At 41.9% G+C, this 13,868-nt stretch overlaps 1 long non-coding RNA gene across 1 annotated transcript; it reads left to right on the top strand.

The window, feature by feature from the left end:
• The first annotated feature begins 5,926 nt into the window (after positions 1-5,926).
• Positions 5,927-10,323, top strand: LOC115777899 (uncharacterized). Its single transcript, XR_004019700.1, has 4 exons — positions 5,927-5,985; positions 7,523-7,621; positions 9,941-10,027; positions 10,159-10,323. It is a non-coding gene; the product is annotated as an uncharacterized LOC115777899 (long non-coding RNA).
• The last annotated feature ends 3,545 nt before the right edge of the window (positions 10,324-13,868 follow it).

Genomic DNA, 13,868 nt, shown 5'->3' with positions numbered 1-13,868 from the left:
GATTGGCAAATTCTCCACTGGCGCCCTGTGCTCTTCACAGATGAAAGCAGGTTCACACTGAGCACACGTGACAGACGTGACAGAGTCTGGAGACACCGTGGAGAGCGATCTGCTGCCTGCAACATCCTTCAGCATGACCGGTTTGGCAGTGGGTCAGTAATGGTGTGGGGTGGCGTTTCTTTGGAGGGACGCACAGCCCTCTATGTTCTCGCCAGAGGTAGCATGACTGCCATTAGGTACCGAGATGCGATCCTCAGACCCCTTGTGAGACCATATACTGGTACGGTTGGCCCTGGGTTCCTCCTAATGCAGGACAATGCTAGACCTCATGTGGCTGGAGTGTGTCAGCAGTTCCTGCAAGATGAAGGAATTGAAGCTATGGACTGGCCCGCCCGTTCCCCAGACCTGAATCTGATTGAACACATCTGGGACATCATGTTTCACTCCATCCACCAACGTCATGTTGCACCACAGACTGTCCAAGAGTTGGTGGATGCTTTAGTCCAGGTCTGGGAGAAGATCCCTCAGGAGACCATCCGCCACCTCATCAGGAGCATGCTCAGGTGTTGTAGGGAGGTCATACAGGCACGTGGAGGCCACACACAATACTGAGCCTCATTTTGACTTGTTTTAAGGACATTACATCAAAGTTGGATCAGCCTGTAGTGTGTTTTGCCACTTTAATTTTGTGTGTGACTCCAAATCCAGGCCTGCATTGGTTAATAAATTTGATTTCCACTGATGATTTTTGTGTGATTTTGCAGTTGTAGAGCAGCCAATCAGGCTGCTGAACTGGACCAGAAAAAGTACTGTATTTCCCCACTGATCATCACATAAGGTTGTTTTGGACACATGAACGGCATGAGCACCATTAATAATCTAATATAGATTTTTAACCTGCTGTCTTTAGTTTTACATATAGTAAAATACACTGTTTACTGATAACTCTTGTTAGAGCCGCATCCTTAAAGTGTTATGGTCATCATAGCTGTTACCAGTGTTGTAGACGAGACCACCTAACCCAAGACAAGACCAAGACCAGTGTCCCACGCTATATGACACAATAAAATGTGAAACATGATCAAAATCACTTCTCAAATTGATCTAAATGGTCCACATTCCCATAAAAACACCTGGATATTAAACACTCAGAGCTGAAATAATTGTAACTATCTTTGGGTGACTTCCATCATTTATCACAGAATGTAAAACAATTATTTGTAGTTCATCACAACTTTTCTCTGCCTTTCATATACAATACAAAAGTTGTGTTGTTTTTAAACCAACAATTTTTGTTAAAATGGGTACTTTTTGAAAACCACATAGCTAAATGTGTAAAACTGAAAAAATGGCAAACACTCATCGACAGTAAGAACTAAAGCCACAAGTTTCTCTTTTATACAGATTAAAGCTGCAGTATGTAACTTTTATTAAAAAATCTGTTTTTGACATATTTGTTAAAACTGTCACCATGTTGCGACAGTATGAGACCGATAAAAAAATCAGCTCTTCTGTCTCCTCCCTGAACCGCACCCAGTCAAAAACAACCAATCAGAGCCAGAAGGAAGGTCTTAGCACTGTCAATCACTCGTTGTGTATGTGCTGCTCAATGTAGTGGTGTGCCATACTGTAAGACTTGGTATCAATTCAATGCCAAGAAAATACAGGGCCAGTATCGCCAATACTGATACCGATACCGATACTTTTTAAAAGTTTTGAAGCATTTTCATGAAGTTTAACTGGTTTGTGATTTTTTTTCCTTTGGATCATTAATTAGTTAAAACCCAGGATAGAACTGGGTAGAGTTTATAGGTAAGAAGAAAATACTTTATCAAAATAAAAGTTATTGTTCTGAAACAATAAAACATTAACAAAACAAGTTTTCCCATATATTGATGTCTGGATTTTTTTTTTTCACAAATGAAGTGTACAAAATCATCACTCAAGAACAAATGCAAACTTTTTTCCAGGTAGATAGTATAATACAAAAATGTAAGTATCCCTTCATTCACTATTTTTCTAGATTTATTCCTTAAATAAACAAGCTGTGCAAAAAAAGATTTGCTTTAAATGTTTCATAGCAAATTCCTTATTTGCTATGAAACTTATTTATCATGCATTTAATATGTCCCAGAGTGCCATTACCTTCCGCTAATGTGTTTGCAGAAATCACGTTAAAAGCATACACAACAAAAATATAATCCAGATTTTTTAATGATCATTTGAATATCAGCCACCATGTTGTGAGCACACACATCCAAACATGCACACTCACAGCACAGAGCAGTGAGGGCGTGGAAACTGTGGGACTAATAGAGGCATTCATAAAAACTTGTCAGCAATGCACATGTTAAAGGGTCGTTTTTTCCAAATGATGGAAATCAGTTGCAGCGACAGAGAACTAATGTGGAGGAAATGCTCCACTTACACGGAGACATCTGAGCTGCAGAGTTGAAATGAAACATCGAAGCAACAAATTTGTGTCGAGGATTTTTAATAATAATAATTACTTCTCCCCGTGATCATGCAGATTGTCACTTTGATTTCTGAAACCCGCGCACACATGACCATAGCAAGATCAAACGTGCACATTGTGAATTGAAGAATTCCTTCACCAGCTTATTCACTTCCAGGTTTTGGCATGTTTGTTTATCGAACAGGAATTACACAACACAACAGAATAAGGAGTTAAATTATTAAATTTAATTAGCAATTTTCACACAGTTTACAGATATCTGGACTAGGCTTCGTACCATGGCTCAGGTGCACAGAACCAGAGCACGAAGTCTGACCATGTCTTCTTCTGGTCGGGATTTCACATAGTCAAATCTCATCATTCTTGGTTACATCATTATACAAGACAAAAAATGTGCAAGACAAAGGATTCCAGCAGCTGCGTCTTCACATGACCTCAGAGTTTCTCTTTATCGTTTGTTTGGTCTCTGTCAGTGGCTGACCGTTCCACCCGACAGAGTTATTAATCTGTTAGTGATAGAGACATACCCAGAATAAACACACTGTTCTCGGCTGACACCAAACATTATGAGCTTCTGTGTCATTAATTAGGATTAAACATATACCATATAAATATGTATTTGAAACTTCATAAAAACTCATTTCCTTCAGAATGAAACTGCCCGTGCTCTGTGGTACATTGCAAACTGCAGTGAAATGAAAGGCTCATGACTAGAGGCCACTAGTTTCCAGCAACATGTTCCTTAAAAAAGCTTTGTAAACACATGAATGATTTTTGTCCCTGGAAATATTAGAGGGCTTTTATTTTGAGAATGTAATTAGGCAGATATCACTAATTAGAGAAAATATGACATTTGGGTGATGAGCAAACAGCAGAATTGTTACCATGTTAGTGTTAGTTTAAGTTACATCAAAAATGAAATTTCCTGTTCTCTCTTCTTTCCAAATTATATTTAAACAACATTGGAACCAGGAATTCACTGAAAGACAAAGAGTTACTTTTAAGGTGGAATGTTAGGAACAGCACATACTTAGCATGTCACATCTCCCTCTAGTGGCCATATATATAAAGCCTGCGTGAGGATGACGTTAATCTAAAACAGGGATTGTCAAATCCAGGCCTTGAGGTCCGGTGTCCTGCAGGTTTTAGATGTGTCCCTGATCCAACACACCTGAATCAAATGGCTGAATTACCTCCTCAGTATGCAGTCAAGTTCTCCAGAGTCCTGCTAATGACTTCTGTATTTGACTCAGGTGTGTTGAAGCAGAGACATCTAAAACCTGCAGGACACCGGACCTCGAGGTCTGGAGTTGAAGAGCCCTGGTTCAAAATATGAATCATAGTGTTCCAGTCAGTCATCAGTGTGTCTCTGCACAGCTGTCATTAAAATGTGTTCAGAGGGCCTCAGTGTGTGAATGGTTCCAGTTCAGCTCCATAACAGCAGCGTCCCTGGTTTGATTCCTGTGTTTCAGCTCATATCTGCCTCTCTCACTGAGGGGGACGTCCACACACACACACACACACACACACACACACACACACACACACACACACACACCCTCTGCCTCTGCACCAATAGTAAAGCTGGTGCTCAGAGGAAGAGGGCGGGGCTTTACTTGGTGTCAGTGAGAGAAATGAAAAAAAGCTCAAATGAGTGAGAAGGACGATGAAGGAAACATCTGTGCTGTGTCTGCTCTGTAAGTAGAATCTCTGTGTTTGTTTGAATTATTGACCTTTGACTGTCTGCTCTCCTGATAACTGATGATGGAGGAGAAGACATGAAAAACTAATCAGGCTGAATTCAAGTTCAAACACCACGAGGACCAACTGCAGGTCTGAGGAGGAAGTGTAACAATGTTACTGATGAATCTAACAGTGAGAAGCTTCAATCAAATGTTGCTGATTGTGTGAACAGAACAGTGCAGCGGACACACACCAGTTAAAGTGGGATTGTGTAAATCCTCCTGTCATAATGATGCTGTAACTTTAAGTGTTTCCTGGTTCAGCAGGAACTCCATTAGTGGAGCATGAAGTCCAAAATGTTGTGATCAGTTTATTTTATAATTGTGTCACTGTGAGGATGAAAAGTTCAATCCTGGAGCCTCTGTTAGACTACGGGCACCATTTTCTGACCTGCTTTGGCTCTCTGCTCCTCTCAGAGGGAAGCATCACTGTAAATCAATACAAAGTTGTTCTGAGTGATCACCTTTGTGTGTTCATGTCAAACCAACCTGAGTGTCATTTCTCTTTAGTTCTGATCTCACTGCTGAGCTGCACAACAAACCAAGGTCAGTAACCTTCTTCTGTCACAGCTTCAACCTGATAAATGCTCACTAATATGACCTGTTTGGCTTCATGTTTCATTGTAACCCTCACAGCTCGTCTGACTGTGAGTCCCAGCAGCTCTCAGTTCTTTGAAGGAGGCTTTGTGTCTCTGAGCTGTGAGGAGGACGACAGCTCTGCTGGATGGACTCTGAGGAGGAACACAAGCAAACGACAGAGGACTCAGTGTGGAGATGGGTGGGGAAGATGGTCTGGTTCTTCCTGTAACATCACTGTTTTTCTATCAGACAGTGGAGTTTACTGGTGTGAGTCCAGAGAGGGTGCCATCAGTAACATGGTTAATCTCACAGTCTCTGGTAAGCTGAGTGTGTGGAGTTAGTGTTGATGAAGCTGTGTGTAAATGGATGAAATGCTGTAGTTTGTCTCTGTGTTGAGGTGGATCAGTGATCCTGCAGAGTCCTGTCCTCCCTGTGATGGAGGGAGATGACGTCACTCTGCTCTGTCAAACAAAGACCACTCCCTCCAACCTCCCAGCTGCTTTCTATAAAGATGGCTCCCTCATCAGGAAGCAGCCTACAGGTCACATGACCATCCAGCATGTTAACAGGTCTGATGAAGGCCTCTACAAGTGTGACATCAGCGGTCATGGAGAGTCTCCATCCAGCTGGATCACTGTCACAGGTGACACACTCACCTGTCTGTGTTTCTGCAGGTTTCAACATTCACAATGTGACCAGAACTTAATGACTGTGTTTGCTTTATTTTAGAGAGACACACCACCACACCTCCACCTACATCCACACCTCCACCTACATCCACACCTACACCTACATCACTATCTCCTGTAGTTGTGTCTGTGTCCTCTGTTGGATCAGTCTGTGTTGTGGTTCTACTGGTGTTACTGGTTCTGCTGCTGAGACGACGTTTTCATAGAACAGCTAAAGGTGAGACTTGTGGTTTAGTTTTGCCGAATAATCTATTATTTTTTTCAGGATGATTATTTTTGACTTAATTTATTTACATTTTACTCCTAGTTTTTATTTATTACAAATCTAAAAATATTTTTCCAGTTTTTTTATATTAAAAGTTCATTTAGAGCTTTTGCAGTAAAACATTTTGTTGTTAAATTTGATTTCTTTCAGCAGGTCGAGGCAAAGCTGCAAAGGACGACATCACATACAGTGACATCAATATATTACATCAACAACCAACCAGCCACCACAGAGGTAATATATTACTGTTGCCTTGCAGTCAAAGCAGTTTTTACACTGCAAGCAGCATCGACACACAGATCTCTGCAAACCCAGGTGCATCATGGGGTATTTGAGGTTCAGTATCTTGGCAGTTCTCACAGGTGAGAACTGGATAACAAGTGACAAGTATAAAGGTTTGATTCAGGAGACTGAAACAGTAACACTTGTACACCAACAGCCATGACTGAAAAAATTAAACTGAGAAACAAAAGAAAACTTGTGAGTAATTTCAGACTGTCACAGCATGAGTGAGCAGAACTGTGTGGTGAGTGAAGGTGAGGACCTGAAAACAGGACTCAGAGCAGGCAGTGCTGTATTAACTAAATGATCCTTAATTATGGCAGAAAAGAAAGTGAACAGGTTTGGAGCACAGGTGAAACAAATACACTAATGAGACACAGGAAGCAAAACTAAACACAAAGCACACGGGACAAGAGACTGTCAAAGTAAAACAGGAAGTGGCCAAATATGACACATGAAGACTCGACATACGGGAGTCTGGCACACAGAGGGAATCTACACATTTAACTACACAGGGAAGACACACACACCAGAAACACAAACACAGAAGACTAGACACAGGAGAGAGAACACAGACAGGAACTAAATAACTATATACAGAAAATTATAATAAACCTATAAGACTTATAAGAACCTAAACTGTAAGCAAACTTAGAAACACAACTAGAGAAATTAAACTACAGACTTCATCTACACAAACATAAAACACTGGGGCTCAGGACCATGACTTTCTGAAGTCTGAGTCAAATTCATGGCTGAAAATGTGTGATTTGACATACGTTCATTCAAGAAGGTGAATCTGATTTATTTTACCTGAAGAATTTTCTTTCCTTTGTAAACAGTCATAAATATGGCCACAGTTTAAATTTTCAAATAGTTTATGGTTTTATTCATAAAGTAATTAGACGTCGTATTTACAACATTTGTTACTTCTTTCCACCTGTGAATGATTTCCCTGTAATGCTATCTGCTGTTCTTATAGTTGATTTATATGATACAAGAGGAAATTATGGAGCATGTGAGGGAGAGAGAAGTGTAAAAATGTGTGGTGTTGTAACAGTAACACAAAGAGAGATTTTAACCCTGAAATGACAGTTGTTAACATTTTTAAAAGTTTAACTTTCTGTTTTTTACACTCTTGTTTTTATTTGGTTTGATTCTGTTGTCCTGAGATGATCATCTGGATCATCTCACTCAGATGTGAATGTTTGGCTTTCAAGTCTGCTGCTGTGTGTTGTGTGTTCTTCATGTGCTGGACTGTGTGTTTGTGGTCTGTGGCTGACTGAAGCTAACAGTGCTGCAGTTTTTCAACATCCTGTTTGTGACATATAAGGCTAACACTTCAGCTGCAGCGCTGGGTGTTAAAGAGAGAACAATGATTGGTAACTGCATGAACTCCTGTGTTATCCACAGTTTGTGTTGTAAATGACCTCACTGCTTCATATCTGTGTGACACTTTAAATCATTCATCTCACTGATGTGTGTGCAGAGAGGGATCCACCTACAGTGTACTCAGCAGTGAGAAGTGACGGCGCCAGTTATGAACAAATCATCATCAAAGAGAAGCGAAACAAGTCAAAGATCAGAGGTACAGCTGCTCATCACTGCTTCAGTTCTGCACTCACACTCTGAGGCTTTTAACAGCTATATTAATCATATTCACCATGCTAGCACCATGCTAACATCTTAGCACGAGGCTCATGAGAATACTTTGAGTTTTACTGGTTTGTGCAATTTATGGGATACAATTTATAAAAGTCACAAATTTTGGAAATTATAATAAACAAGATCATTACTTTGCACACAAGATAACAATTTGATCCCACAAGAGAATAACCTGTACATGCAACATAATGAACTGTTCCAAAGTAACAAGTCATTTGTTTGCATCCATCCACTGTCTTCCATTACTCTGGTTCCTGGTCACAGAGGCAGCTGTCCAAGCACAGATGCACAGACCTCTCTTGTTACAGCCACTTCTTCCTGCTCCTCTGACACGTCCTGTCTCTGAGACAGTATCTGTCCAGTATGTCCCAAGTGCAGCAGACCTGCAGCAATAGAGACATGTAGCTAAAATGATCATGTAAAATGTTGATCATGTTTAGAACATCTGGAAACACAGATTCGTGTCATTTTTCAGGCATCTGTTCCACATGGTGATATGATCAAAGATTACACAGAATGCTCTTTGTGAACTTTTCTTTTTCTACATCTGAGATATTAAATCTAAAGGTGGTCAGGAGCTTGCTGAACAAAAATAGATTGTGTCTCAGTGAAAAACTGACTTGGTTGCAGTTTTTAACAGAGCTTAAATGTATTTTTCATCCATTCTCTTCCACTTATCCTGTTCAGGGTCGCAGGGGGGCAGGAGCCTATCCCAGCTGACATAGGGGGAGAGGCAGGGTACACCTGAACAGGTCACAGGGCCAACACAGAGAGACAAACACTCGTGCTCTCATTCACACCTATGGGCAATTTAGAGTGACCAATTAACCTAACCCCTAACTGCATGTCTTTGGACTGTGGGAGGAAACCCACGCAGACACAGAGAGAACATGCAAACTCCACACAGAGAGAGAGAGGCCTGGGCCAAGGTGGAATTGAACCCAGGCCTTCCAGATGTTATTCTAACTGTGAGGCAGCAGTGCTAACCACCACTGCGCTGCTGTATATTTCTCAGCCCTAAAAACTTCATGTGGATTTCTCCAGTGCATATGAAGCTATGAGAGAACAAAAATGCTGAAAAAAATTAGTGTCATATTTCAGCCTCCAACTGTCTGTACTTCAGTTTTCAGGGCTGTGAATTAGGTTGGGCTCTAAGGCTGAACTTGCTGCTTTGTATCAGTTCATATCACAGATAAAAGGACACAAAGTGTGTACTTGTCGTCTTGCTCTAATCTCTGTCTGTGTTTCCCTCTGTGCTGCACACAGATGCTGCAGTAGTTTGGTTTGGACCCTAAAACGTATTTGCAGCACAGAAAGGGGAGCGTGTTCTCCCACATTTGTGCGCTTCGGCTTCGTATCCAGACGAGGACCCGCCCACGCTCATACGTAAAGGAGCAGTTCACAGAAACATGGTGGGAACGCGGGCCCGTTCTTAAGCGTTTTGCTGGTTCATTGAAACCAGCACCAGCACTGGCACGAGCACCGGCACCTTGGTGGTGGTAACCTGGTATGGGTGAAGTGCTTGAGTGTGCTCCATCCAGAGATGCCATCGTCCTGCTGGGAGACTTCAGTACTCACATGGGTGATGACAGTGAGACCTGGAGGGGCGTAATTGGGAGGAACGGCCAGCCTGATCAGAACCTGAGCGGTGTTCTCTGATTGGACACTATGTTCAAACATAAGGATGTCCATAAGTGCACGTGGCACCAGGACACCCTCGGTCACAGGTCGATGATCGATTTTGTACCCGTATCATCAGATCTGCAGCCCACATATCTGCTGTCTGGTTTTGGTACGCACACATGCAGGATCAGCAGGAATAATTTATTGTGACTATGAGACGTCTAAACAGACTAAAGAATCTTAGATCTGTTGAACCATTCTGACTTCTTCAAACTCCTGCAGAGAAACCAAAGCAGAAACTTCCTCTTGCTGATTCTAGTTAACTGCAGCCTGATGCTGAGGACACCGCAGTGTGTACTAATTTGGCCGATCACAGCTCGTGCTGTGAGAACGTGTTTGCTTTGTGCTCTGTGGTGAAGAGTGTGAGTCTGCTCTGAGAGAAGATGGCAGCTTTGTGGTCGGCCACCTTCCTCAACACCCCCCAGTTCTTTGTGGTCTCTGTGTTTCACAGCAGAGGTGTTAAGAAGTGGAAAAATACTGCTGCTATTTATAAGAGTTATTGTCTCTTAATCTCTGCACAACCAAAAAAATGCTTTACAGTATCTGTTTGCGTCTGCAGAGAGCGATCCAGCTGCAGTCTACTCAGCAGTGAGAACAGAAGACATCAGTTATGGGCAGATAACCAGCAGACCAAAGAAGAGCAGAGGTACAGCTGTTTTTTATCTTCACCTTTGTACAGAGCCAAGCCGCCACATCCTGACACGAGCTCAGGACATCAAACGTCTCGTGTCTCACAGAGAAAACCGTCATGTGTGAACTGTGTGTGTTTGTGTGCAGACTTTAAACCAGAGCCAGACGTCGTCTACTCTTACCTGAAGTAGTCCACCAGTCCAACCACTGACGTCCAGCTGCTGCTCCCCAGAGTACCTCAGAGTACGCCCACACGTTCAAAGCATTTATATTTTAATCTCTTTATGATAAAATTGACCCACATGACTCAAAAATCTCATCCTATTTTATCTGGAGTCTAAAAGTGTTTTCTTGCTGTAAGTATGTTAATGCACATCAGCTCATCAATATCTATTCATATTTATCAGCTTCTGCAGGGATGATGTAGCTTCTCTGAGGGTTTAATAAATGTGTGTTCTCATGTGTTTTTCTCGCGTGGTTGTGGGCTTAAAAAAGACGTGAGATGGAAATTTTGACTCGTTTGTTTGTGGCTAACCGATTCATGCCTCGCTTCAGTGCAGAAACGAGTGAACGACCACAGGCTAAAAACAGCAGGGACGTCATCCAGCTGCTGAGAACAGCCCAGAAAGGCTTCAGGACAGGATGTGCCTGAGACTGAAGACTATTTATTTAAATAATCACTCCAGAAACTAAATACCAGCAGCAGACATAGCAAAAATTCTTCTTAATTGTTACCTTTTTTTTTTTTGTTACAAAAACAGTGAAAATTTTCAGCTTCTCAGCAGAGAGCTGAAAATGTTTTAGTGTCTGAACTACAAACTCATGAACAGGGTTATAATAGTTTTGGATTTTACATTATAGTTTAGTTTTAGTTAGTTTTTACTTTTTTTTCTCTAATTCAGTTAGTTTTAATTAGTTTTCAGAGTGGTTTTGCTCGTTTTTATTAGTTTTTATTTTTGGTTTCATGCTTAGTTTTAGTTAGTTTCAGTTAGTTTCAGTATTAGTTTTAGTATTTTCATACCTGATCAGGTGTAAGATTCAAGGCGCAAAAGTGACTATTGTGTAATGAAAACTTGACAAAAGATACAGTTTAAAGAAATATAGTCAACAACCAACTGTTCACAAGACATGCTAAATGTGTGTAATATTAAGGACACACATGAACATCAACAGGGAGAAACAAAGAAAAACATGAACTCCCAAACTCAATAAATTCTACAATAAACTCCACAATAAAGTTCAGCATCAGTGCAGCAGATTAATAACGCCTACATGTGGTGTTAAACAAAAACAAACTCTTTGAAGGAGTCAAAGCTCAAATCCAGCTGCATCCTGATGTTCTCACCACCTGAAGCTGCTTCTGTTTTGGAGCTAGCTTGGTTAGATGCTCGCTAATTAAACCTGCAGGGTCTTTGCGGCCTCTGTACACAACCTACAGAAGTTGCCGACCTCATGTCCGCATTTATGCTTGTGTAGCTGGATTGTGTGTGTTAATTATCTTGTGGTCGTGTGCAGGTGTTTGTACTCAAAGAACCTCCATACGGGACTCTGCCGCTTTCTCTGCAGACCGCAGCCATTACTTTGCGAACCAGCGCGGTGAGCGCACACACATGCGCACTCACACAGTTGTCCTGTGGCGCTCCCAGCTTAAACTCGGAGAGCGGAAACAATGATTTCATATCAATCCACAAGGCTTAAAAAAAAAACCCCAAAAAACAAGTAAATGAAAGTAAGTTTATCGATAATTTCAGTTAGTTTTAGTTAGTTTTGTAAACTCACAATTCAGTTTTAATTAGTTATCGTTTTTTCCTTTTAATTATAGTTTTTATTTATTTCAGTTAACGACAATGTTTTTTCAATTTCAGTTTTCGTTATTTCGTTCGTTTTCGTTAACTATAATAACCCTGGCATGAACATCAAACTGGACTTCCCTCCAGCTCAAACTCAATCATATGAAGGGCCAAAATTGAAGCCACAGTCTGAGTTGCGGGCCGAACAGAATTAAAAAATCATTTTAATCAGCAATATGATTTGAATGGTCAGGATACAGCAACTTTTCCCTCAACACATTAAATAAAATATAAAATTACAATTTTCTTCAAAAATGTCATCAGGAAAAATGAGAATATTTCAAGTGGTTGAAAATTTGCTAATGTTTCAGGTAAAAATTGTGATGTGAATTTTGTGCTTCATATGTGGAAAAACGCTGCATAAACTGCGCAGTGTGTCCAGTTTATCAGGAAAAAGTGCAGATTTGGCCCGCGGGCCTTGAGTTTGACACATGTGCTCTAGTTCATGTCTCAGCACAAAGCCCCGTCTACCTTCTAAACCACATACCCCTTTTCCACCGCCAGGGTGCCGGTGCCCGTGCTGTTCCCAAATGAACCGGCAAAACGCTTAAGAACGGGCCCGCGTTCCCACCACGTTTCACACTTTGTGTCCTTTTATCTGTGATATGAACTGATACCAAGCAGCAAGTTCAGCCTTAGAGCCCAACCTAATTCACAGCCGTGAAAATCGCTTCACTTTTCTCATGTAATACACATGTAATATGGTAGAAAACTTGATGTTGAGACGGCAGAGTCACGCCCTTCTGCCGCTTTCGTCACGTGTTCTTGGTTCCAGACCAGCTAGCCTGTGGGGCCGGAGTTGAACCCGTTTTTCGGCCGAGCACCGAGTGTGTTCGTGGTGGAAAAAACACTGAACAGTTCAAATACTAGCACCGGAACCCCGTCGGTGGAAAAACGGCCACAGAGCAGCCTGAAATGGCCACGAATCAACTTTCTGCTGCCACCTACTGGTGAACCTGGGTATTACATTTATGAATGTCACCAGTTTAAAGCCACAAACTGCTGTAACAGCGTTCAAAGCTGAAGAGAACAACAAACAGGTGGTCTTCAAAGTGCAGAGTAACAAAAGAGAGAGAGCAGCTGTGATTGGTTTGTTCTCAGTTTAAGGCGGCTCACAGTCAGAAACCACAACAGGAAGTAAACGAGAGCAGCCCGGCACACACATGAATGAGACTTTAACCAATGACTTTGCCTCAGTACAGAAGGACGCTGTTTGAATGAGCACACAGCTCAGTCATAATAACACACTGTGTTGCTGTTAACAATCAGTGTGTAGAAATACTTATATACACATAGACTGTGCTTCAATAAATATGCAGATGTGTTAAAATCAGCACGTCTGTGTTGAAAGTGAACATAAAGTGGAATAAACTGCAGCGTGGCTCCTATTCATGTTATTATTCTCGACCTTTGACCTTTGATTCACTGATTTCAGACCTAAGAGAACCGCGAACATCTGTAAACTCTGAGGCACACCTGGATTCTCTTCAGACCTTAAAAGGAGTCCCAGGAGTGAGTGTGTGTGTGTGTGTGTGTGTGTGTGTGTGTGTGTGTGTGTGTGTGTGTGGTGCGTGTGCGTGTGCGTGTGCTCTCAGCCTGGTGCACAGAGTCGGAGCGTTCCCAGGTTGGGCTGAGCAGCTGGTTTGAAACCAGAAAGCTCTTCAGTGTGAGATCAGCACAGAGCTGCTGTTACACAGAGCTTTGTTGGTAAGTCTCCATCAGAGGAGGAAGGACTCTGTGGTTCCTCCTCCTGGACCTGCAGGTAGAAACAGGTGTGAGGTGTCAGCTGTCAGGTAGGTGATGAGTGAAGAACAGTACAGAATCCATTTCCTCTTCAAACTGCTGTCAGACATTATCTACTGCACTCTGATCACATCACTCAGGACCAGCTGGATGACACCACACTCGTATGTTCCAGCATCGTTAATCGTCACGTTCTTCTGACTCAAACACGTCTCCACCCTTCATCTGTGTCACAGTGTGAGTGGACCGTGAACAGGTGAGGAC

This window comes from Archocentrus centrarchus, unplaced genomic scaffold, assembly GCF_007364275.1.
Source record: "Archocentrus centrarchus isolate MPI-CPG fArcCen1 unplaced genomic scaffold, fArcCen1 scaffold_84_ctg1, whole genome shotgun sequence".
Taxonomy (NCBI): Eukaryota; Metazoa; Chordata; class Actinopteri; order Cichliformes; family Cichlidae; genus Archocentrus; species Archocentrus centrarchus.
This window is presented reverse-complemented; position numbering and strand designations above follow the sequence as displayed.